General features: G+C 44.3%; 1 long non-coding RNA gene across 1 annotated transcript in view; it reads right to left on the bottom strand.

Annotated features, from left to right (window-relative positions):
- Window positions 1-6,697: 6,697 nt before the first annotated feature.
- The window catches only part of LOC140250789 (uncharacterized), a 41,235-nt gene continuing 24,465 nt past the window's right edge, over window positions 6,698-23,467 (bottom strand). The window contains exon 3 of the long non-coding RNA XR_011903274.1: window positions 6,698-6,760. This is a non-coding gene — a long non-coding RNA (uncharacterized lncRNA). The remainder of the gene's footprint in view (window positions 6,761-23,467) is intronic.

Raw genomic sequence — 23,467 nt, 5'->3', positions numbered from 1 at the left:
AAGTGAAACAACGAAATACCCAAATTTTAAGAACTCCAAAAGACAAGGGAAAGGTGAGCATAAAAATCCAAGTAAAACAAGGCTGGGCAACAAAAAGAGAGAAAGACAGAGTCACCTGACCGCATCTCTGAAGGGCCATTCACTAACAGCCAACAATACCTGATGTCTTGACCACAAAGCCAGAGCATCCTCAGCCCTGGCAGAAGCCGGAGCTTTCTGAGGAGCGGTGATTTGGGAAGAGAACGTACAGTGAAAGAGTGTCAAATGTCAAAGGAGGGATTTGAAAATATATTAGGTTGTGAAACCCAGAGGACTGTGTGGAAATTAAAAGTGGAGACATCTCAGAAGCAGGACTTAAGCAAGCAAAGTCAGGCGAATCTAAAAGCCTTAAGGGCTTTAAGGCAGCAACACATATCTAAAGGAGATACTGACGAATGACAACTGAAAAGTGACAGGCAGTGAATCTGACATGTCTCCCATTTTTTGGGCTCTGTGCATCCATCACTCATGTTTAGGGATCCTCTGAGGATCTGTCCCTTCCTACTTGCTCTGGGACATCCCTGACATGCTGCACTCAGCTGTAGAACCTCCTAGGAAACTGCAGGGTGTCTGAGACATTTGGAAACAAGGAGAAGTGATGTCCTGCAAAGGCTTTTCTGTGGAAAACAAAAAGATGTACTGAGTGCTGCTGAAGTTGCAACAAGAGCCAAAACTGGGAATTAGCATTAGTATTATTATTTTTCAAGGACATGCTTGCATAGTTGTCAAGGACAACTACAATCTCCCTTTTGCAGTTTGCCTCAGTGGCAGCTGAGCATCCCATACAAATCCACCTGTACAACGTGACTGTGCTGACTCCTCAGTGAGGGACAGGAGGGCTGCCCTCATGGGACATGCTTGGATCTGGAAGCTTTGGGTGACTGAAATTGTTTCTCTTTCAAGTTGCACTTCTAAAATTGCACTTTGCATTATAAAATAAGGACACAGCTCTGGAAATATAGGAGCAAGGCATAGACAGGTAAGAATTCCCCTCTGGCTTTGCTTTCCACACAGGTTTTAGGCTGGCTCTGGCTGACCTGCTTTGCATTTGGTATCCTGCTGGGCTCCAGGTGTTACACAGCAGCAGTGATTAATTACAGCATGTAACACAAAGATTTAAGGAGCTTCTGTTTGAATTCGTTTGTGAGCTTTCACGTATCCAGCACAATTAACTCATGTAATCTGCAGAGCTGGGATCTGTCAGCAAAATGGTTTGTGTAAGTCTTGAGGACAGCCCTTCCCAAACACACTGATGGGACGCTGTAAGAGCTGAACTGTTACCAGAGTATTACTAACCTGGTGTAAATTTAGACTGTAAAAAAGAAAAAAGAAAAGAAAAGAAGAAAAGAAAGACGGTGTGCAATGATTTTGGATCTTCAATGGCCAACGTATGTTAGAAATAGGCCACCATATGTAGTCTTTCTGAAGGCTGTACATCCAAACGTAGATTTGGAATCAATTTAATGCACAGTTCTTTATGTAATTATACCTACAGATGCCTAAGTGACAATTTAAATTAGCATTAACTTGATAGCTTTTGCTAAAGGCAGACAAACACGATCGGGTGGTGGGCAGATTTTCCTGCAAAGCTCTGCCTAGCCCCATCAGTTCCCAAGGCACTGCTCCAAATGTAAACCCCACTGATCTCTCCAGCAACTAGACCTTCTCTGGAAAGAGCTTTTATGCCCATACAGATACAGAAACGAGACACTGATCTCTCATAAATCACATCCTAGCACAAACCATCACCACTCTGCCAGTTACAGGAATGCTACTCAAACATCAGGACCCTACAGGTTCATCAGGACAATCCTTACCCAGAAATTCCTATCAATCCATATGTACTGGTCTGGGGAAATGGACAATATCTGCAAAGCAATTATAATAGTTTTGGAGGGAATTAAGAGAAATGTGTGAAAATTCACCCCTACCTGTTGATGAACAAGATATTTTGCTTCTGAGAACTGACATATTCACTGCAGTGGCGTCCAACAGGGGCACAGGTTAAGTTTCAAACATGTTAAGCTTCCAGCATAGTGTTTGTTTCTGCAACACCCTCCTTACTAAGCTCCTCTAACATTTCAGAACCAACAAGAACAGGAGCAGAAGCACTTCCATCTATCTGTCCAGAGCCCTGACTTATCCATGCACGTTCAACTTTTCTTCCATCTCTCCTATAGAAACAAATCTCTTCTATGTATCCACACCCAAGGAAGACTGGAGCATGATGATTGAGGGCTACAGGATTTCAAGAAAGACAGGGAAAGTGGGGTGGGGAAGTTGTCCTTCATATTGAGATGATGAATGTTCAAATGACACATAGCTAGAGAACCAGAGTCTCCTGCTTCTGCTGCAGTGAGCCACAAGAATGTACCACTTAGATCAAATGCTACTTGGACTGACAACATCACCAGCACAAGAGGATCTAAGGACTGCACACAGCGTCGCTCTTTAAACTGAGCTTTGCAGACATGTTACACTTCAAAGATACTTCTATCCCCCAAAAACCTTCACTCTGATCTTGATAAACCCCTGAATATATCAGCTGCTCAGTCACAAGGAACTTGTTTCATGCCAAGCAAATAAGTAGTGATTCTGTCTGACTTAGCTGCAGCAGACTGTGGTGGCAGAGAGGCTTTACCCCGTACTAATGACTCTTAGGAGGGCTGGCTTCCTGAAAGAGTCAGCACCAAACATACAACATAAAAATGATTCAGAGGCAGCTCAGTACCTCACTGTAGGGAAACCAAGAGCCCCAGGACACAAATCAGCTGCAGTAGGGAAATTTTCAGCCAGAGAGTGCATCGCTTTTTGCTGCAGAAGTGCTGGCAGGCTCTGCTCCTTCCCTCCCTGAAGAAGGGGCAGGTAGAGCAGTGCAAGGCATCCAACAGCCATGCAATCTCAGGGCATAGCCCTGCTTGTAGCGGTGCAGACAGACAGTGGAGGATTGCACACCACCAGTTCAGCAGCACAGTTCAGTTTCCCCACTCTGCATCCAGGAAGTGTTTTCTGATTAGCTGAATAAATCCACAGATGCACTTGTTGTCACCTTGGTAAACTGCTCGGAGAAGTTTCTCCCTTCAGTAGCTCTGAAAATTGGCTCTGAAAGGATGATAAGTTTTTAAAACACCTGGGAAACATTTCTGGACTTCTCATATCAAAGCAATCGAGATGGGCCATTGCTCCCATAGTGCGGAGGCTGAATTTCCTTGCTGCCACTGACAGGACGAAGAGGCACAATCACTTCATACGAAGAACATGTGAAAAGAGTGGTTTGTCTTGATATCGGAACAAGGCTCAACTGCTGTCTCCAATGACAGGACAGAGGGAATTTCCTCATTTTCTGATGCATCCTCCAGGATCCCACATGGCTGCAGGGCCCTCTCTAGCCAGCAAGGGTTGGGCTATGGCTCCCAGACTCCAGTGGAGGCCAAGTTTGAGAAGCAATAGCACAGCTTTGCATCTCATGCCCTGCAGCAAGACTTGGGTCAGGGCCTGAAGGCTTGCATCCCAACACGCACAACAGGGATCTCACAGGCTCACTGAAAGTCTCTGTGCCACTCCTCACTCCTTAAATGAATAACAGCAGTAGAGAGCTCCTGCATATATTTTGTTTGTTTGCTTTTGAACCAAAAAGGAACAACTGTTGAAGATTTTTTTTACTGTTGTTTTCATTGCAAGAATTCCAGTGCTGAATATTTAGGCTGTGCTCTCTGAAAAGACTAACACGGTTATCAAAGCAGCAGACATAGAATGTCTCAGCACTGCTCCATACAGGTAACCTGGGACCTGCTGCAGCTTCTGGGTGTTGGCACAGCCAGATTGTAAATCCTGGCAACGCCTGCAACTATGCAGCAAGTTTGTGGTTAACACGATGCTGTGAGCAGGGGGTGGATTGTCCCCTGGCAGGGCAGTGGCTGGGAGATGGATGCTTTGTGCAGCAAGGTGTGGCAGCAGTCGGCTAGATGAAAAAGCCTTGGAGATCCAAGAAGGGGAGACTCTATCTGTTGTACACTGATATAGTGTGACAGCACAAGCAATAGCTCACTCAGGTGCTCTACCAGGTAATGCCATTTTTCCTGAACATTGTATTTCTTTAATCATTATACTACGAGATTGGAAAGCATCCTCAGTGAATGAACTAGGCTTTTACCCACTGCCCCCGTTCCTCACTCAGTCTCAGCTCTTGGCTTTGCTGTGTCCTTCAGCCCAGCTCACCCTCTATAAGGTGACTTGCTGAAGGACTTTTCCTACAGCAGGGTAGAAACTGAAGTTCTGGATGGCAGAGAGCCTCACGCTGCAGTACTTCAACTGAGAGATCAAAACTCTCCTCCACGTTCCTCGTTGTTACAATTAATTACAAAGTTAAACTTCTGAGCTTTTCTGCTAGCTCTGAGGCTAACAGTTCCCCCAAGCAAGGCGTCAGAGCCTCAGCCTCACCTTTGCTTCCCAAATATGAGGTCTGGGATCTCTGTGGGTGTCCCAGGGCTCTGAAGCTGCAAGTACAACCCACCCGTTGGCAGGAAGCTTTGTCAGAAAGGCTCTTGATGCCTGAGTATTGTTGTTTGCTCATATTCTTCTTGTTCTCCAGGTCTTATTAAAGGCAGCCAGCATCCAACAAGCTGTGGCCGTGGCTACAGACTGTGCTGACTCCCTTGGAAGAAAGCAGTCAGCTGGAACTTGCACAAAAAGTACATCTATGCAATGAACTTGCAGTTATAAAATTATTACGCTGATCATGAGCTCACAATTTCACACACTCATAGAATCACTGAGGCTGGAAAAGACTTCTAAGATCATCATGTCCAGCTGCTGACCCATCCCCACCATTCCATCTAACCATGTCCCTCAGTGCCACATCCAGGGGCGGTAACTCCACCACCTCCCTGGGCAGCCTCTTCCAATGCCTCACCACTCTTCCTAAGAAGATTTTTTTCCTAATATCCAAGCTTTTTTGCTGATTTTGATGCCCAAAGGTATTATAGAAAACACCTCAAGTGCTGGAGCTAAAATGTATGAGCTTCTAACTCTGATACAGTGAAATGCCTCATTGCCACGCTGCTTGCAGCTAACCAGATCAAGCTATTGCATAAACATCTAACCATGTGGTAACTCAAAACCTGATCCTTCTACCCAAACCATGAAGAGGTGCCTGCCTTTCACCTTGCATTTCTGTACTTTGTTCTCTACACAAAGTTCACCAGTGCTGGAAAATCCAACTACATCTCAGCCTCATCAGTTATGGACAACTTAGTGTTTTAAAATTATTACTGTAGCAAAAATTTGATAATGTATCAGAAAATTTTAGAGAATTGGGAACTCAGAAAATCTAGTAATCAAATAATTGGGGCTCCATATGTAAGAGACTAAGCTGTAACAATAAAGTGGAAAAGCTGGGAAATAGGGAGAGGCCCGGGGAGGTCATAGATGCCCCATTCCTGAAAGCATTCAATGCCAGGCTGGATGTGGCTCTGGGCAGCCTGGTCTAGTGGTTGGTGGCCCTGCACATGGCCAAGTTGCATATGGAGGAGTTGACACTAGATGATCATTGTGGTCCTTTTCAACCCAGGCCATTCTATGATTCTATGAAAAACTTGAGCTGATCCATGGTAGCATGGCACTGAGGCGGCAGATGCAGCTACCCAGCTTGCACTTTTGCTCCTTACTTTTACATGAAAACAAAAACAAAAACAAAACCCCACCAGCTCTTGTGCAAAGGATGAATTCCAGCAGGGTGAAATCTAGCTTCTCCTGATTATTGTCATCACACAGGCATTTCTCATTACAGGACAATACTTTTGCCTTCTGTATTAAATGAAAACCCAACATCATTTTGCAAGGCAAGGGGAAGAAGATTTTCAGTGGGGTTTTTAGAAGCCCACAACTCTCACATGACTTTTTGCCTCCTGCATGCTGCAATAGGTCATCCAATCTGTCAGAGGAGCTTGAGGCCACAGCCTGGCCCTGTCTCAGCCCCAGCACCTGATCAGAAATGAATCTGAGAATCATCAGCTCTGAGTATTTGGCACAGAAGAGCTCAAAAGTCATTTGAAAACAAAACAACAACAACAACAAAAAAGAACAATAAGAAACACCCCAAAAGGCAGAGGGGGGGACATGCACAGGAGGAGCTCCCTGCCAGCAGGGGTTGAACTCCTGCTCAGCCCTTCCTTCAAAAAGGCAGTCCTCAAAGGCGATAAACACATTTCTATGCTTTGCTCATTTGCAGAGCAGGAAATATGCCCCTGACCCAGCCCTGTTTACACAGGACATCCTATTGAATTGGGTTTTTTTTTTTTGTTTTGTGATTAAATCCAAACACACAGTGCTGAAAATAGACTGGATAACTGCAGTACTGACAAAGCACTGCAGTTTGGTCTCTAAAGGTTGTGTGTAATTTTTTTATGTTTCATAATTGCTCCATCTCACCCTCTTTTGCCTTTTGCAGAGCATTTGCACTTTCTCCTCTGGCCTCACCTTTCTAAAATAAGCTTTTTATTAATTCAGAAATGAGTAATGCTCGTCTGGAGTGAACAAAGGCAGAAAAATCAAGCAGCAGCTATGCATAAAACACTTGCAGTGGATTTAAAATCATTGTTGATACTCTCACCTGGCCTGTCCCATGCAGGTCGTGATCATTTGCACTGCAATTGCCACTGCCTACCCATGGGCTGGCTGCTCCACTGCTCTTAGTGACATCTGATCAAAGTCTCCATGGTTACTGTAAAAAACAAAGCCGGGTGAATTTACAGACACGCAGAATTTCACAGACCAGATCCCACTAATTTGAGACACCTTTTAGCTTCTCCCATTGAGGGCGCACCTTTGAGACCAAGCTGTGGTGCTTCCTGAGGCACAGAGGGCAAAGCAGGCTGGTAGCACACAGAGCTGTATGTATGTCACCAAAGGGACCCTCCTAGCCTGGGACTGGGACAGGATGAAGAGCAAACCACAGCTGAGGTTATTCAGCAGACAAAGTAGCTGAGGGCTCACTTGATCTCACTGACAGTGTCAGTGAAAAAGGTGTTAAAGAGCACTCATCCCAAGTGGTGGCTGAGGGATGCCACTTGTCACTGGCTTCCACCTGGACATGCAGCCACTGACCACAGCTTTGTGGCTGTGACCACCCGGTCAATTCTTCATTCACCAAATAGTCCACCCTTTGAAGCAACAACTCTCTAATTTTGAGATAACGATGTGGTGTAGGACTTCGACAAAATGCGGATATAAATATATGCACATATATAGAATCAGGTTTTGCAAAGCCGGCAGTGATGCACACAGATTCGACCCTGTTCCATGGAGGCAGGGAAGAAGCTGATCATTTGGAGGGGAGGAGAGCACACTCAACTACCAGTGATGGGACCATTCTGCTGCTGTGAGCTGAGACTCTGACTTGGGCTTTTGCACTGCTGCTGCCTCAGCGAGCCACCGTGGGGTCACATCAACAAGAGCTGGGTTTGGAGAAAAGTGAGGAGTGATGCCACAGCTCGGTGTGAAGAGGGGCCAGTTGTCTTCTTTCAGAAGCAAGGGCCCTGCAATTGTCACTGCATGGCGAAGAGCACCCACAAGATGTGCTGTAAATTTTGACCATCTGTGTGAAGGCATTCCAAGTATCAGACGAAGAGAATTTTTTTTCTTTAATTGCAAGCTTAAATGAATACTATTTATCAGCTTTCTCCCACTGCTGCACTGCTTGCAGCCACAGTACCTCCCAAGGAATTAGAGCAGAGCAAATATTTGCTGAATTTAACTTGTCTTCACATAATCATTTAATTTCTTTGCGGAAGAAAAAAGCATGTTGGGATTGCTGATAGTGTCTGAAATTAAGCCTTTACAGTAGCACTTAAACATTTTACCAAAAGTCAAGCTCACCTGAACGTGGCTTTGTGTCAATAACAGAGACGTTTCTATCTGTTGCTAAAAGGCTTTCTTGCTTGGAAAGGCTTTCCCTCCTCACCCTAAGCAGGAGCTTCTGTCTCCAGGTGGGACAAAGAAGCATCCTGAAGCAATGACTGTGGGGACACATTGGCCTCATTTTGCATTTCAGCCCAGCGCTGCTTTCCCCATGCACTAGCAAACAGCTGTGTTCTGCAAGAATCACCAGGAGACCTTGAATTACCAAGCCATGAATGTCAGGATTAGGAGGTGATCATTAACAATAGCTGCATGCCCTGAAAGCCTCTCATTTAATGGAGTGGTAAGAGATTATTTACACTGTAGTATTAAGAATCCTGCTATCTAAGTGCCTCATCAGTTTAAGACATGCCCTTTAATTCCTGCTACCTTGCTGAAACCACATGTCAAACCTGCATGGATTCTGCTTGCATCAAAAATGAATCGCTTCTAGCTGCTGAAAGCTGACTTTTCCTGACCAGATTTATGTATCCAGGTAATGGAGTGTAATAGAAAAGTAGTTAGGATGCTCACATCAGCTCAGATAGAAGGATTAGCACTTTAAAAGAGCAGATTTCTGTGAGACCCCTCCAAAAAAGCCACTTCTGCCACAGAAACTGCTGTGCCTGCCAATGACCCAAATGACTTCCTTTTAGATGCATAAAACTTAATGTGACTTAATGTATGGAATTAAAACTTGTTAAAGAGAATGGGCAGGTCAGACATGCTCCCATAGATCGTCTCCACAGAACCGCAAACCTTGTGCTTATTTAGGAATTCAGAACATGAAGCCATGTGCAGGACATCTAGATACCTTACAGAAATATGGGAGCGATTTCTGTGGCCGGGCATCACCTCCTGCTGTCTTCTCTCTCCAGCCACCAGCACACAGAGTCTCGACTCACTTTGCCCCAGGTCCAACGATTTTATTGCTTAAATGCATTAGTAATTTCATTAATTTGGATGTTTGGGGATTTTTTAGGCCCCAGCCTAAATCCAAGTAGGGTTTAAGGAGAAGATAATTACTCCAGTTGTACAGGAAGATGAATAGGCCAAAGGGCAGTGACCCAATCCTCTGGTCTACTCTTTCACTATCTCGGAATTATAGGGGTTGGAAGGGACCTCTAGAGATCATCGAGTCCAGCCCCCCTGCCAAAGCAGGCTCCCTACACCACGTCGCACAGGTAGGCGTCCAGGTGGGTCTTGAATATCTCCAGAGAAGGAGACTCCACCACCTCCCTGGGCAGCCTGTTCCAGTGCTCCGTCACCCTCACTGTAAAGAAGTTCTTGCGCAAGGTCTGAGAAATCTGCAGTAAATAAAGGCTAATCCTAAACTAACATTGCCTGACCCTAAGAAGGCAAAAGGGTCCCTTTTTTTCTGGTACAGATGCTCCACTGGCAGGAGTTGGTCTCTCTCAGTTCCTTGCCTCTAATCTCAAGGCTGCCTCTTGTTTTTTTGTGTCCTCATTTCAACTCTTGTTTGAGTTGCAGGTTAGAATTTTTATTTGACTTTTTGCCACTCAGTGCTTCCATACACCCAACCCTTGTTTGCTGGGGTGGCATCGATTCCCCTTGCAAGGTACTGACTGCCAGCAAAGAAGCTCTGAAGCCACCAGAGAAGTTCCATGCTCTCTTTTTCCCAGAAGTGAGCCCAGAAAGATGCTGCAACAAACATGGGCATCAAGTGAACCTTACAGAGACTTTTTGCTTTTTAGGTAAAGCATGTTCAGTTGGAATCATAGAATCACAGGGTTGGAAAGGACCTACAAGATCATCTAGTCCAACCATCCTCCCTTTACCATACCTACAGAAAACCCCTAAACCATATCACCCAGTTCCCTATCCAGACGCCTCTTGAACACTGCCAGATATGGCAATTCCACCACCTCCCTGGGCAGCCATTCCAGTTCCTGACCACTCTCTGACAGAAAAAGTTCCTTCTTATGACCAGTCTAAACCTCTTCTGGTACAACCTGTGGCCATTTCCTCAGGTCCTGATTGTTGCCTGGCAGAAGAGACCAACCCCTCCTCATCACAACCTCCCTTCAGGCAGTGTAGAGTGCAATGAGGTCTCCCCCGAGCCTCCTCTTCTCCAGGCTAAACAATTCCAATTCAGAACTTTATGATCAACAGGTCTTACAATGGGAGTATTTGGTATTCAGGACATGGATGACTTAGAATTCCTGGTAATAACAGCTCTTCTTTATTAGTATAGCTGTATAATCCTTTTCCTTTTGATTAAAATATCTGTAGATTACTTCATGCTGCAAACTGAAATTAATACAGAAAGTCTGTACTCTACTTCAATGAGTTATTTGCTAAGTCATATCAGACTGACAGTCTCAGGCTTGGATAGATTACTCCAGCCATGACCTCAAAGTGTGCTTGTGTTAGGAACAGCAGATAATTCAGTGGCTCCTCGTGCTTGCTCAGCTCAGGGCTCCTCTCGAGCAAAGAGTTCAGCAGTATAAAATTTGTGTCCTGGTAAAATAATGCCTATTTTTTTTTTGCTGGAACCAACATATTCATTAATCTCAGCACTTCAGAACAGACCTGCTCTGACTGACCATGGAGGAAAAGTCTCTGCTTTGTCAGCTCTGCTCCTCAGTCTCCTCTCATTAAATTTCCATTGAGATGCTACATATTTTGCTTGTTAAGAAACAAGGGTTTTTAGGATTAACTTAACATTTGCCAGTTCAGACAGACTGACTGAGAGAATCTGCTGGATGTCTGGGGCTGAAAAATGGGACCAGTGTGCATCCCCAGAATATAGCATTTCCAAATGGTTTGTTCAAGTTAAACATCTAGTGGGAGCTGACAAGATGGTTTTTTTCTTTTAGTGTGTCCTGGCTGGTACCTTAGGGTTGAGCAAAGGAAAATGTGACCTGGCTGGAGAAAGTCTGCCTTATTAGATACCATCTCAAGAGCTTCAAATCCACTTCCTTGTGACACTTGGACAAGAAATTAGCACACAAACAATGAGACCAAAAAAGGAAAAGGGGTCTGAAATGACAACACTGGGAAGGAAAACACTAGGAAAGATTTAGACTGGATACAAGGAAAACATTTTTTATGATAATGGTAGTGAAGCGCTGGAACAGGTTTCCCAGAGAGGTGGTGGTGGATGCCCTGTGCCTGGAGACATTCAAGGTCAGGCTGCACGGGACTCTGAGCAACCTGGTCTAGCTGCATCCCTGCTGCAGGGGAGATGGACAAAATGGCCTTTAAATGTCCCTTCCAACTCAAATGATTCTATATGCTCTCATTAACTGAAGCACATGCACAAGACGTCCCAGTAACTGATTTCTGGAAAGCAACTGGCCAAGGAAGGATATCAGCAGGCTGGCAGCCTTCTTGGTTTCCTGTTTTTCAACCAGATGCCAGCTCATCTCCCTGACCCAGCAGAGGAAGATGGTTTATGGCCTCTTGTGTTACATACTTACTAGAGCAGGAGATTGCACTATTAGTTTTCTACCATCCCAAGGAAATAACTGTTACAAGTTTAAATAAAAATTAGTGGCCAAAAAGCTACTTCGCTATGTACGTTTTCCATTCCCAGAAGAAAAGCATGTTAGAAAGCATCACAAATAAGACGCACAACTCACGCTGCTAGCAGTGGAGAGAGACAGCTGATGCCTTCGATGATTACATTTCTCTTGTCATCAGATATGTTCAGCAGAGATGAAAAATTCATTTCATGATAAAAATCCTTTGTTAAAGCCTCCCTCTTGCAGAGAGAGTGCTGTAGCCCAATCTGCTTAGCACACCACATGCCTAGCAGTGACCATAGGAGACAGCATTTGATGTGTGCTACAGTCTGCAAACAGAACAGTGTAGTGAGAGAGCTATTCCAATTAGCTTTCCCTGGTTAGGATTCAGTTTTAATTTTGATAAAATAGATTAAGTTGATCATTCAGAAACTCAGCATTCTTGCCATCCCATTACACTCTTACCAGAGGCAGAGAAAAACACTAGGAAAGTCAAGTTTTAAGGAATGAGTTGGAGAATGATTTGAACTGGCTTAAAAAGTTACTACTGCTATACCTGTTTGCCCACCCTTCAGCCTCCCAGCTCTTGCTATCAGCTCTACTGTGCTTTGCACCTGCTACATATTCTCTCATTTCAGGGTAATTTGGCATTCACAAAACACTACTGTCAGGAATTTGCTGCTGCTCCTGGCAGGTAGAAGCACACTGCTTTGCAGCTGTTTGCAGTACATTTACTAAAGTCTCCAGAAGCTGTAGAGACAAGAGAAGCATAAAAAAATATTTCCATCCTTTCCATTGCTACTGCAATGTGTCAAATCCCCAGCAGATGCAAACAAACGTGAGATTCTCTACCTTGTGTCACCACCTGTTCTGAGCTTTTGTCACTTAAATCAGCCCAAAACCTCATGAACTCCTAACCTGGACATCCTCAAATTCTCCACATTGAAATGAACAAGCTAGCATTTTGCAGGGTAGCAGTTTCATCCTGGTAACTGTCTGGTAGAGCTTCCAGATTGTCCACTGCCTTTTTATGCTCAGAACTAGAGTTGACCACAACCCAGGGCAGCTAATCCATATGAACTGCTTCCTTTTCTGGTGTAGCAGCAGAGAGATGCAGGAGTGCTAAATGCCCCATACACACCTTTCCTCTTCTCTCCACAAACATCCTCCTGGTTTGCTCTTACTGCTGACCCGAAGCAGTTAGAGCTGGTTTATCATGAGACCTGTCATACAAGAAGGTGCTAAACAGGCCAAAGGGATTAGAGCTGGCAATAAACATTTATTTTATAGTTCTATAGGTAAGAGCAATGTACTGGAAGATGAGAATAGGGGAAGCAAACACCAACCCAGCCAATTACTGTACTTTACATCCTTTTCTCTCCCACACGTTGCATCTTTTCGTGTGACACTGAAAAAGTCACCTAAGAAGGTGGCAACAAATCAAGCAAGATACTCCTTACCTCTGAGCCTGAAGGGCTGCTGGAGAGCTCTCCTTCAGGGAAAGGGATGATGCTCTGCTAGAGCCACGCTGCCAGTGGCCTTTGTAGCAAGAACTGCAGAACTCTCCTATAGCATCAGCTAGGACAGAACCTTTCCTTATACTTCACTGTTTGGGGTGAATGGCCTTAAGATGCTCTAGGGAAGATTCAGGTTGGATATTAGGAAGAATTTATTCTCAGAAAGAATGGTGAGATACTGGAACATATTGCCCAGGAAGATAGTGCATTTGCCATCCCTGGAGGAGCTTAAGGAAAGGGAATAGTACTTAGGGATATAGTTTAGTGGGCAGTATGGGTAGTAGGTGGACAGTTGGACTACATGATCTTAGAGGTCTTTTCTAACCTCAGTGATACTACCCAAGACCTTAGCTCTAGGACTGCAGACAGAAACCACAAAAAGTTCTGAAGGGTATCTGGAGATTATGGAGAACGTACCAGGTTTCTCTAGAGGTTGTTGGAAATAAGCCATGCAGGAGAAGCCATACATCATGAAATCATTCCCACCTACCATACAGCTGTATCCCCTCTCCCCACGCCCATCAGCTGCTTCACTGGGGGCAGTCACATTACCCACCAGAGGCAGGTGAGGGTGCTTTAGGCAGCAGCAGTGAACCCAGCTGGAATCCTCTACACAAGAGACGTGGCTGCATCTCAGAGTTTTAACAGTCAAAAAACTATCTGCAAAATGACTATTTTGTGTTTAAACTAAGACTGATAGTGCCAGGAGGGACGGTGACTCAGAGGCCTCATCCCCGTTTTCCTCAGAGCCCATGTTTGCGTCATCCTTGCGTCAAGCACCAAGACAGCTCTGCTTTACTACTGCAGAAACCTGTTTTTCATGCCCTTGTTTCCTGCCTGATGGTTTCTTGCGTAGGTGGCAGCAGAAGTCTATTACACAGCATTGCAGAGCCTGTCTGAGGAGAATGCTGCACTGGGATGATTTCATTTCTGTTAGAGCTCGTTTTTATTACACCGACAATACAGGTACTTCATCCCCCTGCTTTAGCTTGAATGGATTTTTGAGCTCACATCCCAAAATGAGAGAAGAAAATGGCTCTGAGGCACTTCTAAAATAAGAAGAGTCCATCAGCAACTTCACAATGACTTTACGTCCATGCCTTATGTTTCCATGCGCATCAGATCCTTTAGGGCACATTGGCTTCCTGCATTTCCCACTGTCCCTCAGAAAGAGCCTGCCAAGGTAAATATTATTAATCCACCAAACCCAACACGGTGTCAATCCTAGTCATTGTATCATCCTCCAGGTGTATTTTCTCCAAATGAAATTCAGATAGAAAGAGAGATAGGAAAAGAATTGTGTTTTCCCCTTCCCCATGGGCCCTGTCCATTTTAATAAGGAACATACTTGGAACAAGGCATGGATGCATCTAGCAAGTGCCATAACTGGTGTGATGAAAACATGCTGCTTTCAGTCAGGGCCACTGGGCCTTAGGAGGGCATCCATAGTGTGCTGATATGCAATTCTATCAGAGGAAAATTAAACACGAGATGTGGCTGCTCCCAAAGCCAGCTTTTCCTAGACCTGCCTGGTCTGCAGAGAGGGTTGTGATGCAACCTCTAGGTAACACTTCAGGCAGGAGACAGCTGTGCCCTCGCTGGGCTTTCAGGCTGTCTCTGTGCTCACACACAAGTGATGACATGGATGATATGGCTCAATTTTGGCAGCAAATTCCAACACATGGCCATGGTGAGGATGGGAAAAGCTTCTGTGGCCTTGCTCAGCTCTGAGCCTTAATGGTACAGTGCTTTCCATACAAAAGGATTCTTCTGCTAAGAGGCCAGCACCAGGAGACCCAGGGGAACGGGTTAATGCTGGCAGACACCCAGGCTGAAACTTTGCTCTCTAATAGGATTAGCACACAGGCATTTGTTTCCAGGCACTTGTTTCCCTGGACCAGTTAGAAACCCCAATTATGATTTTTTTATCATAAAAAAGTCTGTCAAAACCAAAGAGCAGCCACACTCTCAGTCTCACTTTACACCAACTCCCATGATGATTAAATGCAACGTTAACAAAAATCACTCCTTGCCTCTCTGCATCCCATCTGCCCCATGGATGTAGAAATCTGAGGGAAGGTTTTGGGTCCCAACAAAACACATATTTTTCTCAGCCTGAAATGAGGATCAGAGTCACACAAAAGCTCCACTGCTGTTTCTTTTCCCTCATTTCACTTGCTCTTACATCAGTGGGTTCTTGAATTCAGCATGTTTGGAAAGGCAGAGAGCTTCACTGAAAACTATCAAAGGCTTCCACCAGAAGCCAGCAGCCCTTGGTTGGGTCGCAGCTGCTATAAACCTGGGTAGGCTACTGCAGGGATAGCACTGACTGCAGCAGCTACATCTTTAAAGCCCATTCTTTTGGACATAGACACAAACTGACTTAGAATACTTTTAGGACCATTTCTTCCATACAATCCAACTACATACAGAAAACCCCAACATAATTATTTTCTTTCAGGAAAGAAGACTAAAAAAAAAAGTCTTTAAAAAAAAAAACAACAAAACCCTTTTCTATTAAACACTACCATACTGATGAGAACAAAGGCCATCCTGCCCCACCCTGCATGCTGGGGCTCACAGAAAGATCCAGCAATGTTTTGTTTTTTGTTTGTTTTTTTTTTAACTTCAAAGGATGTAGATAGACAAAAAGATTTTCTAAAGTGAGCTGATTCTTGCTTTAGGCAGAAGGACCTATAAAAATAAGCAATAGATCAGCGCAGAGCATTCTGAGCAGCAATATAGGCATTCTTGCAAACAGCTAAGCTGCCCTCAAAGTTAAAGGATTATAATCAGGGATCTTTTTTCCATCTCCGCTGAACAGGTCTTTTGCCTTCTTTGTGTGCCTGCTCACCCGTCTACGGAAAGGATAATTTCTCTTTGTTTCTCTCAGAAAACAGGAGGTTTACTTCAGAAAAGCTAGAAATTTTTCTGATGGAAGGCGGCACAACAGAACAATATATTTGTGGCCATTAAATGAAGGAAACTTGAAGACTTATATGCCATTCCTCTTCATCCAAAGGACAATGAATCCTAGCTCCATTCCCTTTTCTAAAGTTTATTAACAAGGTTTGGAAATGCATTGTTTGGTGGGAGTCATCAGTTCAACAGTGCTCCACAGTGCCAAACCAAGACAGCAGTAAATTAAAACTCCTTTTATCACTGCAGTGGAGGGATCTGCCAGTGAGTGATCTCCCATCCACTCTGCAGGATGGATTACAGACAGAAATGGGCAGCCTGACAGAGAGGACAGCTGTAGCTCCTTAAATCCACAGGTGACCTGCTGCCTATGTTTCCTTTTTCCCACTTGCTTTAAACTTTGTTGTAGCTTCTTGACCTCATTAGAAGATTCCAAGACCCAATTTGGGACTGAAGTTAGTAGAAAGTTGAACTGGACCCAAGGAATATTCAATCAAAACAACACAATCACCAGAAGGCCTCCACAGAGATAAAAAGGAAAATAACTTTCCTGCTGGCATTCAGCTCTGAAAAACGTGTATGGATATGGGGATTTGCAGCAAATGATCCGTGCAGGCCATCTAAAGCATCCTGGTTTGTCTGCTCCTGGAGCACCATGGCTAGGATGGATGCCTGCCTCCAAGGGGCTGCCACCGCTGTGGCAGGAACTAGTTTTGGCAGCCTTTGCTTTGCTGCTTCAAAAGCGGTGACACGCTTCCAGCCATTGCCGCTCAAAGTTAAAAGCTTGTCATAACATGTCAGGTGGTGAGGCTGCGGCACGAGGCTGATGAGACAAGTTTCAGTCCAGTGCAGGCTGCCTGCTCTGTGTGCTGAAGGGATGGAGAGCTGGCATCTGAGTACGGGGAAAAAAGGCTTCCTCTGCTTATGGCAGAATCTCTCTCCCTCCTCTTGCCAGGGGCTCCACTTGGAAATTTGGACATTTATTTTATTTTAAAAAGTAAAACCATTTCTCTTGTTGGAAACATTGCTGCAAGCTTCAGAGTTGAGGGAACTGTGGACCCAGATACTTTACCAATACTCCCAAAAGAAAAAATGAAAGAAAAAGCGTAACCCTGAACTCTGTTACAGAACAGAAAAGTACCTGCCAAATACTAGCAATAGATGAATACAAGGGGAAATGGAATCTCCTACACCCGAAGTAGTGTAGGATTATTAATTCCCTGGTAACTGTGGTTACAAAGAACAGTGATACTTTCAAATTCTCTCACGGGATGGCCAGTTACATGAGGTAGAGCAACACAGATCACAGCCTTAGAAAAGAGCACCAGAAATGATGGAGTAGTAGAATGGCTTGAGTTGGAAGGGACCTCAAATATCAGCTGATTCCAATTCTCAGCCATTGGCAGGGCTGCTCCCTACCAGCTCAGGCTTCCCAGGACCCATTCAACCTGGCCTGGACTACCTCCATTACATGGATGGGGCACCACAGCTCTCGGCAGCAGTGCCAGGGCCTCACCATCCTTTTGAGTCCTGAGTCGTAAGAGGAGAATCAGGGCTGATGCACCTGATGATGATCAGTGAAGGCACTGTAGCTTTACTTCACTGTAGTGCCTTCACCGATCCTTTCCCCTTCACAGCTTTTCCAGGGCAGTGCTTAGTTCCTGAGGGAGATGTTTGCGTATGTCAAGTCTGAGATGAATGGGAGCACTGTCCAAGGCTCTCTTCTGTATGATGCTTTTGCCTGTGATCGGGGTGACACAGTGCTTTCAGTTGTTCTATGAAAAAAAAAACCACCCTAAACCAAACCAAACCAAACCAACACCAAAAACAACAAAACAACCCAAGAAGTAAATGATGAAAATACTATAAGGTTAAATACACTGCAGATCAAGAATTGCTTATGTAGCACAGCCCACATGTGTGCACAATAGATTATCCCAATTTCACCTCCTTTAAGCAACTTATCTACATACCAGCACTGGCAAGGAAAAATCCTGTCAGAAATGCCTTTTTTCTTTCTTTATCCTCTGAGCATCCAACTCTTTTTTAATAAAATTCTACAGTCTGGAGAAACTGCCATTCCTGACCAGTGCAGAAACAAACGATGAAATATTCATGAGTTGTGGAGACTTTTCATCTTACAGAACCAACAGCCAGTACTAAATTTGCATGATGTAACCAAAGAAGACATTTCAAGAGAAAAGTACTTCATGTAGCAGTATTCACAAATTTTTGGATATCCAAGTAAAAACAGCAAGTTTCTGCCCTTGCTTTTGCAGAGTCACACACTGTTTGAAGAGTGTCTCACTACATTTTCAGAAGATGCCTAAATGTATCATCTGGACCCCAGGAAATAAAGCAGGGTTAAAATGCTGAACAAAACCGCACTGAAGTTAACAAGCCTAAGGTTCATAAGCCATGCAATAGAAGCTTGCAGAATCTTGCAGAATCTTTCTAGGCTCATCCAATAAAACCCTATGGCACTTTGCTCTTCCCTTCCAAATCTCCATCTGTCTGAGCCAGCATCAGCATCAAATTTTGCATGGAAGCTTGCCAGATAAAATAGCTACTTCAGCTGGCTTTCAATTACCATTAGTTTCAGAGAGTTCTTTGAGGAATATGTTAAAATCTCTGTCATTTTAAAAGTAAATCCTGCCTAAGTCAGAGATGGATAATGTCTTGTCTCAATGTACTTGATACATCTTACAAAAGAGATAATTCATGTATGCTTTAATTTTATACAAGCAGTTAGTTTCCATCTGCATTCTGCTCTGTTCACGTCCTTTCATACTGAAAGCTGAAAACAGCAATGTTTCCTGGGGATGTTTAAAAGACTATTTGATTCAGTTTAATTAAATACATCCCATTTACCTCTGAATTGCCTCAAACTTTCCAGATATGGCGACCAGATATGACCTTGGCTCCCAGTCCTTGGCATGGGTGAGACTTTGGTAACCGTGTTCAGTCACTGACACACCATGAGCTGGGGTGAGCGCTGACTTCCAGCAACTACTTGTACCTTATTTTGCAATTACAGTATCCCTATTAACAGCACCATAGGGAGTCTTGAGACACAGCATCTCTTTGCTTCTGCTTGGAGCCCACTTGCATGTCTTCCAGCTTGGTCTCCACCATCTTGTTTGTATCCCCAGCTCCCAGAACATGAATCACTCTTCAATAGATAAAGATGCTCTGAAATTAGATACTACTTGCCAGAATTATTGAGATCAAAACACATTTGATATGCTGTGAATAACTAGATATGTTCAAACAAGATATAGCAATGAGATGATGTTCAACAAGAACAAGTGCTGGATTCTGCACTTTAGCCACAACAACCCCAGGCAATGACACAGGCTTGGAGTAGAGTGGCTGGAAAGCTATGTGGATAAAAAGGATCTGGGCTTGGTCAATACACAGCTGAACAGGGATCAGCAGTGTGCCCAGGTGGTCAAGAAAGCCAATGGCATCCAATCTTGCATCAGAAATGGTCATGAGCAGAGAGGTAATCATCCCCCTGCACTCAGCACTGGTGAGGCTGCACCTCAAGTACTGCTTTCATTTTTGGGTTCCTCACTACAAGAAAGACACTGAGGTCCTGCGCTTGTCCAAAGAAGGACAACAAAGCTATTAACGGGTCTGGAACACAAGTTGTACAAGGAGTGGCTGAGGAAACTGGGATTGTTCAGTCTGCAGAAGAGAAAGCTCAGGGGAGACCTTATTGCTCTCTACTACTGCCTGAAAGGAGGATGCAGTGAGGTGGGAGTCTCTTGGGTTTCTTCTCTTGGGTAACAGCAATAGGACGAGAGGGAATAGCCTTAAGTTGCATCATGGGAGGTTCAGGTTGGATATTAGGAAGAATTTCTTCTCTAAAAGACTGATGAGGCATTGGCACAGGCTGCCTAGGGAGGTGGTGGAGTCACCGCCCCTAGAGATACTCAAGAGCCAGGTTGATGTAGTTCTTAATGACATGTTTTACTGGATAGAATTGGTGATAGGTAGACAATGATGTTTTCAGAGGTCTATCCTTCATGATTCTATGATTCTATGATATGTCTGTCTGAATCAAGGTGCTTTTTTGTTGTCTCAAGGAGATTTTGGCAGGTTCCTCTGGAGTGTCTCAGTAGCTCAGATGAAGTTACAAGGACTATGCTCTATTACGGAAGTAAAAAAAGTCTTTATAATTGAAAGAAATTTGCTCAGAAGGCGAAATAACTCCATTTGTTGCTATCTGCTCCTCTGGTGCTAGCCTCGATAACTCTTTTTCTAAACAGGCTTTGTGAGGAGCCACACACAGGTAGAGGATCCTCAAAAGGAAACCTATCTACTGCTGTGTGGTAGTTGGTGCCTATTGAATCCCCACAGCCCCCCATACTGGGGAGGGCTTTCCAGGAAGTCCTTGTTGGGGCCATCAGCCAAGTTACTCTAACACAGGCTGTCCCTTATCCACAACCAGGTGACACCAACAACTGAGCAGGTACTGTCTCCTCTGGGCCATGACAACGCTATCCTTGCTAGGTCAGGTAGCTGTCATATAGGGCTGCATATAAATGACCAAATTTTCACTCCTTTCTAAAACTCACTTAAGCATTTTATCAGGGCAAGGACACACAGAATTACATAGAAGTGAAAGAAAACAAGTCTGACATTTCCACCATTTACCAAATCCACCAGCATCTCCTTACATTTATAGAGTAATGATTTTCACAATGGATTTTAATTGATGTTCTCTCTCTATTAATATGGGATAACTTTTTTTTTTTCTGTATTCTTTATAGTTAGGACTTGTCATTTTTGATCTACATTCTAATAATTAGTAGAATATGATTTCAAACAAAAAGTGCCAAGGAGGGTATTGACACGGCACGGTTCTGCCTCAGGCATTAATGAAGCACTCTTTTGTGCACTGGGCAGAGTTGTGTTGTATGTAATGATACAAATTAGATCTATAATTATTTGTGGTATAACACAACTGCTGCAAAAATTGCATAAATAGTGTTCCTGATAGGAAATACCATCGTTATGATAAGAAGGTGCTGCTAATGCCACTACACATTACAATCAATTCTTGATGATATCATGTGAGCCAAGCTAATAAATTGGGAATTATATGCCTTCTGCACATTCCCGTCAATGTGAGGCAGGACTTGTTTGCTAACAGAGCAACAAATAATCCAGCTGGAAAAATAGTCAAGACAACAAAGCAAAAATATCCCCAAACAGCACCTCCCATGGAGAAAAACAACTTCTGCAGCTCTGCTACAAATGGGAAGAGAACAGAGAGAGTTTATACAAAGCTCACCTTTTGGAAAAAGAAATGGGAAGCAATACCTCTGTCTCAGTCCCAGCACTGGTAAACAACCCCCAGAACCAAGATCCTGAGCACTCATCCTTGCTGAACGCATAGTAATGAGTAAAGCAGAGCTTCGGCTATCGTGTGCAAAGTGGGGGCTCTCATTCCTGCTGCTCGCTGCACGCCTGTGCCCCCCAGAATGTTCCACCATGAGATGGTTCAGCAGATCTGGAAAAGGCTGGGAAATGTGAGTCACTAGCCCCCCAAAAACAGAGCACAAATTAAACAGAGAATTTGCACAAGCTCCTCAAATAAACCACCGGTGCTGACTGTGAAAGGAGCGTTAGCAACTCTCCTGTGATAGATTTGTAGGAGAGATGAAGGCTAATGTAAGCCTCACAATTTGCTACAGGAGAAATTGGAGAAATCACTCAATCGAGGCAGGGATTAAGCTAGCGAGAGAGCTCAAGGAGAGAGGAGAAGATTAAAACTTGGGACTGAGTGAGTAATGCCCATTAAATGTATTCAAATGAATCTCTTCCACAGAGGCACTGCCAGGGTTCCCATCACCTTGCAATCTTTAATGCACTTGCTCCACTGGAAGGAAGGCAGCGCTGCTATTTCTATCTCTTGTTTGAGGAATGGAAACACATCAAGATTAAGCAACTTGCTCAAGGTGACCCAAAAAAGTCTGCTCCAGAGTAGAAGAATGAAGCAAAAACCATCAGGTTTCAGCACAGCCAGGGGATCATCACCCCACTGGTGTGTAGCTCTGGGGGAGGCATTGGCTCTTCACACTTGTCAGTAGCTTGTTACCATGAGCTTGACACTGCCTTAATGCCCACAGCAGGAGATGCAACCAGTAGTACTGCCTGCAGTAATGAGAGTGCTGAGACTGCTGTGGGAGGGGAAGCAGCCCCAGGGGATTTGCTTACTTGGTGACTTTATTTGCAATTATGTTGACTCCATCTGAATCCTACATGGATGCTTAGAGCTCAACACTGCAGAACTGGATCCTCACCCATCAGGGTCTCTGTTTGCAATGAGCTGCAGAGGAGCCTCTTCCTTGTGCTTTGGAGCTTGAGCAGATGGAGATTTGTGACCTAGCTCCTGGAGCTATTTGATCTTAGTGTAAGTGAATTTACCCAGAGCTACTGGAAATTACACCACTACTCTGTGTGTGGCAGCTCGACAGGTGCATTGGTACTCATTGGTACTTCACACCAGTGAGAAATACATCACTAAAGGCAGACAACAGACAAAATCTGATTTTTAGAACAGCAGACATAGTGCTTGGGATTGCTGGTAAGCAGGTGTTCCCTGGGCCCGATCCAGCAAAGCCCAGCTTGGTATGTTGGGAGAAATGAACCCTGCTCCTAGATCACACCTGCTGGCTCCTGCTTTCAAATAGGCAGGAGTGGGAAGATGTACAGTTTGCTTCCAAGGTCCCAGATTTTCAAGACGGGCATGCAATGTTTATACTGTATTTGAATTTACTGGACCTGATCTCCACCTCCATTACAGTCTAGAGAAGCATTTCCCTCTGTTCCAGTGGGTGGCGAATGAGGCCTCATCCTTTGCAGATGGAGCTGCCTGGTGGCTCGTTAATGTGTCCTCAGACCCAACTGGTGCTGCAGCATCTGCCACCATCCATCCCTGGGCTGCCCACCAAGGAGCCATGTCCCACCACAGCCGGCACCTGTGCCTGAGTGCGTGTGTTGGTAAATAATTTATATGGGCATGATTTACATGCTAAATTAGCTTTGCTTTTAATTGCAGGCAGAATATTTCACCACAAAGAGCTATGCCTGGAGCCTGTTTGATTAGCTACAGAAAGAAAAGCATTCAGTAGCATAAAACTGAACCACCACAAAGTCAATGCATATTAAGGGATTTGAAGAGCTTCTACTATTTTTTCTTTCCCTCAGCTAAACACATTTTATGAACAGCAGGGAAGACAGCATTCTGATTCAGCGCTAGTTATGTTTTCTTTTCCTTGCTGCTCTGCTGCAAACCAGCTTTGGGGTCCTGCAGTCTGCTTTGCTATTTTTTTTTGACTGGAGGAAAAATAAGCGATGCCAAGACTGGACTTATTCTCAGTCTAACTTATCTCCATTACACAAAGCTTTGAAAAATAGCAGCAACTTGCAGACTTTGGACCCATTTGGCAAGGAGTCTATCCAGACATCCCAGGAATTGGTTCTTTGCAGGAAAATTAAGGTAAATTCTGGACCGTTTGCAGCAGCTACCTCAAAAAATGCATATACATTGCATAAAAAATGAACAAAGCCTTTGTGGTATTTTGGGAACAAACT

Source organism: Excalfactoria chinensis, chromosome 3, assembly GCF_039878825.1.
Source record: "Excalfactoria chinensis isolate bCotChi1 chromosome 3, bCotChi1.hap2, whole genome shotgun sequence".
Classification (NCBI taxonomy): Eukaryota; Metazoa; Chordata; class Aves; order Galliformes; family Phasianidae; genus Excalfactoria; species Excalfactoria chinensis.
This window is presented reverse-complemented; position numbering and strand designations above follow the sequence as displayed.